We start from the raw sequence: 4,991 nt of genomic DNA, 5'->3' as shown, positions 1-4,991 counted from the left end.
AATACATTGTATTCTTAAGTGGAATACCTGTGAAACTAAAGTATATGACACACCGAATATCTATCTTCTAGGTTGCAGAAGCCAAATTTGATTACTATAACAAAGTGACCCACATTTAGACACAAGGTCTTACATCCGATTACGTATACAGGTTTTGAATTTGTGTTCTTTAGGGTAATCTAGAAAGTAAAATAAATGGATTTAGAGTAAGATAAAACCCACAGAAGACTGAGACTGTAGTACAGATCTGCTATTTATTGAAACAGTTGAGCAAACTACCTTCTGAAAACAACAGTGCTTATACAAAATACATGTAAGTGGCTACCACTGTAAAGCATTCAGAATGCTGGTAAAAATGCTTATTTCATTTACTCGTTTCAAGGATGCCTATGTATAGTTTCAGGGGGTGGGGGAGTGGCATTCACCTCCATAACAAGCAAGGATATATACCGTTACAGTATAGGTTTTAAGAAGTCGGCGTATATTTCAAGAAGGTTTGTTTTTACTATCTGGAGATGTGAATGATCGATGCGAGTTTCTTCATTTTGTACTATATCTGTTACGCGTTACCTTCAGAAATAATATTCATGTTACCTTCAGAAATAATATTCATGTACATTCCTGAGCAAGACACATTGTATCACAATCTCTTGGAAAATCAGATCTGATGCTGAGAGGGATTCTTATTCACGATGTTGTTTAATACATTGTACAATGAAATACTGAAAGTCATCAGAGGTGTAGGCCTATATGTCAAGTGTACTGATGATTTGAATGTCTTTAAGAACAAAATGCATGTTCATATCTTCCTTGTCTCAGTCGGCTGATTTGACAACATACAACATGCACGCACGCACACACTCACACACACACGTGTAATATACGAAGAGTTTGGTCGCAAAAACCAATAAGTCCATTTTTGAAGATTTTGAACTACGGTCTCTGTCATAAAGTACAAAATAATACCTTTTAAATGATATATTGGTCACTACAAATAAATGTACATTTTTGAAGGTATGGTCAAAAGAAGCAAAAATTTTCTTATTATTCTCTCTATTTTTCTTGACCTTTAATCGCAAATATCTCCATTTGGCAAATATGGACTTATCGGTTTTTGCAAACAAACTCTTCATATACAGTATACATGTATATAAAAGGGCCTATATATACTAATTGCAGTGGGCCTATATATGAGAATGGAAACGTGTTCACTTGCCTTATTCCTACACTACGGAATTTTGTAATTACATTACTATAATTTGGTATCAAAATGATTTTCAGCTTTTGGTATCTTCCAGTAATTATTTGATTTGTACATAGAGAAAGAGACTTTGTATAACTGTTATGATCATATTGTCATTGTACCACATTCAAAGTAATTATGCAATGTCATTCTAATTACAACGAATCAGACAAAAAGACAACTCGCGGAATGAAATGTACATGCACAACGGTGATTATACTGCCTATATTGTACAAAGATACATAGTCTGACAGGGGCGATACATAATACTTTCTTCATTTTGTCCGCCACGAACACCCTAGTAATGACAATATTCATGTCTGGAAACAACGTGCACTGCTCCAGTAAGCCATAACGTCTTGGGAAATTTTAGTTGCAGGAGGTAAAAATCTTGTTGTGAATCTTGTACTGTACTGAATAGTCACCTAAGAATTTCATTGTAGGCCCTATGTCTTTAAGACATAATGGTAGAAAATTACGTGAAAAGGTTATGTCATAACTGCTCAAAATTGGATAGCCGAGTACACAAATCTGCCACTTTGAAAGAAAACTGTATTCTTCTTCTTTTTTTCTTCTCCAGAAATGTGTTGACAATTTAAGGATCAATGAAAAATAGCAATTAATTTAGAGGTTGAAAATACTGGTGCCAAAATCTTATAGGAGCTAACAACAAAGGGCCGTAATGAAAGAGGATTTTACTCTTTTTCACGAAGAACTTATAATGAACTGCAAACAGTAGGGCTTACAATAAAAAGACAAAGTTGAAAACCCCAGAATTGTATCGTATAGTTTTCTGCCTTTATGGGTTAACATGGCAGGACACTGGACTTAAGATGGAATGCATATCAGCCTAGAAGTGCATGTATAAAGAGGGGACTGGCAATTACGCATCTTGATGGTTTATAACATGAGAAAGTAACCCTTTCAATGTTTTCCGTTGTTACTTGAAGTAAAAAGAAGTCCTCTTTCGCTGTGGTAACCTTGCTTCAATTCATAAGAACATGCCTATTAGCAACATGTTTTTCTTGATTCCCTTTCGAATTCCTTTTTACGATTACAAGTAGGTACATGTATTTTTTTCCATTCAATTTAGGATATTATGATGAGTGATATTCATTGAAGAATACTGAATGATGGCATCTCGGTATAGAATTGAATTTTATGAAGATGAGCTTATTGTTATTGTTATCTGGCTGAGACAAACATCTTCCACAATAGAAGGTGCAAGTCTGTTGTAACATTAACAAAGTACATTGTATTTTCTTAAAGCACTGCATCCATCTTAACTGGGTGTAGTGAAAATGGAGTAAATTTGTGCCTTTTACTACGTAACAATGTAAAGCCATTAAGAGAACAAATGTGAATATTAAATTCTTTGTATCTTGAGAACCGCGTTGTACTTAACTTGCTTTCATTACATCTCTCTGTATGTTTTAAGTGTGTGTGCGTGTGCACAGAATTTTATGGTCACAACAGTTAAAACAAAAAGAGAGTCTGGATTTAAAAAAAAAATGTGTGTGCATATCTATCTTTGAGATTAAAACAAACAAACAAACAAACAATAAAAATCATAATTCCATACTGCAGAGCCAACTTGAGGTGCAGGTCTCATTTAGCATCTTACTGCATTGTATTACGGCAACTAGCAATGTTTGCCCTTTAGCAAATCATCTGCAAGTTTGTTTTCATATCAAATTTTGCTATTTTTTTTCAAGGGTTGATGTGAAAAGAGCCTGACTTACGCTTCTCATATTCACTAACATACATGTATTATGATTACACTGCCAACTTATAAAAAAAAAAGTTTCTATAAGGACCATCCCCTTCCCAGAGAAAAGGAAAAGAAAAACTACGCTGAAGCGTATTGGAAGGGGAAAATAAAACCCCAATTTCGATGCGTCTTACTTCGACATTCTTCGATTAAACATTTTTGTTTAATTAATTGTGTTTCATTAACCTGTACATTGGTAAGATACTGTTGTACTTTATACAATTTGCATGCACGCGCTGTTGCTATGTCGGGTGGGCCTGGGCGGGCTGTCGCACTGCCAAGCGCGACTTCATCCTTGCTCGAAAGGGGTTCTTCGGGTTGCCGGTGGCAACCGCTGTTGAAGTAGTATACGAGTATGCATGAAGTAAACAAGCGGATTTATTCAAATGTACACTGTATGCAGTCTGTTTTTATTGTGTAATGTAAATGTATACAAGCTTTCGGGCAGGGTATATCCTTTGCGACCAAATAGCTTGAAAAAAAAATGAAAAAAAAAAACACCTTAGTACCAAAGAAATGGCTTTATAATTTTAATGGTTTCAATAAATACGTATTTCATTCATCCTCTGTTTAATTATGTTGCTTCGAGAAATTAATAAATTCTATCATTTGAAGAAAAAAAAACATTCTTCGATCAGCTATAGGTATAAGGTGAGCAAAATCAAACAAAATTTTCTGTTCACTTACGGTGTTACTCGGAATCACTGTCAGAGCTCTCACAGTCAGGAAAATGACAAGACGCTTTGATCATCACCTGAACCTCACGAGGTAATGTTCGTGACTCTGGTGCACTAATCGACCTACTGCTGAAGACAATATCGCTTGTTACCAGGATGAGCCTATGGAAAACATCGCTCATGTTGTCAGTCTGGGTTGTTTTTCGTGCATGCCTTCGACGGAATAGCTTGTCTTTGTGCCTTCTCACTCATCATGCCAACGGGGAGTATTGATGTTGAAAGAAATGTATTGAATTGCTTTGACGTTGCCCCGCAAATGCAGCATCGCACAGATGATTTCGTCTTCGTCAGTACGTTTATTACCTTTTGGTCAACCATTGTGAGATATAGATCATACCTTACTTGAAGGTCAGCCTTTCTGTTGAGGTCCACTTCCACTTCGTAGTTGATATCCAAAGTAACATCCATCAAGTTGCAAGTTTCACTGATTGACGTGTTTCCTCTTGAGATAAATCAGTTGTTTCTTTGCTGAGCTGCGAATGAATCGGGCGGCAAAATATCGTTGAAGAGGGTACTGGGTTCTCCCATAATACACGACCATTTGAAAGCAGCTGCAATGAGAACATTGTAGTGCAAAATAAACTCTCTTCGGATTGATCTGTGGAGGTGAACCTCTGCTTGTATTCATTCTGACCAGAAGAGCCATCGAATCCCCACTTACAAACAAGCTTACATGGGAGCTGTTCATCATCCTCAAGATTCTCGACAACTTCAGTGATTGCTTCCTTCTGTTCCTGGATGATCCCGAGTGCCGTGTAATCGAGGAGATTCTGGGGAGGGACTTTGGCAGAATCCTCCTTAGTCGATATAGTTTCAGGGTAGCATTTCTTTTCGGCTTCTTTTTCTGCGTTGTAGGATGGATAGATGTCTGCATGCTTACATTTTGCAGCTGTTCTTATCATTTGCTATGACTGCTTTGTCACGTCCGTTTCTAGAAGTAGTGACAATGCTTCGTCAGGTGTGTACGGTTCTTGTTTTAACTGGTTGTGATATGAGTTTTCTCACTTTGGTAGGTCTTGATGGGGATATCAGAGTTAAGTTCAGGACATACTTTAAGTCACTGTTTTTCTTGTATGTTCCCTGCTATGCTGCAAAAAGCAGTTCCGGTGGCTCTGTGTGACTCAGTAGATCTTGCGCCATTCTTTACTTGGATTTTTTGGACAGATGTTGCCATTTTTTAGATGAACAGCCCACAGTGGGCTGTTGATGAGACGTTCCAGGTACGTCCAGCCTTAGCAAC

The 4,991-nt window shown here is 37.0% G+C and overlaps 1 pseudogene; it reads right to left on the bottom strand.

Moving 5' to 3' along the window:
• Positions 1-3,858: 3,858 nt before the first annotated feature.
• LOC139744948 (uncharacterized) lies at positions 3,859-4,991 on the bottom strand (annotated as a pseudogene).

The sequence above is a fragment of the Diadema antillarum genome, unplaced genomic scaffold (assembly GCF_040938485.1).
Source record: "Diadema antillarum isolate AM-2024a unplaced genomic scaffold, OU_Dant_1.0 seq00001222_RagTag, whole genome shotgun sequence".
NCBI lineage: Eukaryota > Metazoa > Echinodermata > Echinoidea > Diadematoida > Diadematidae > Diadema > Diadema antillarum.
This window is presented reverse-complemented; position numbering and strand designations above follow the sequence as displayed.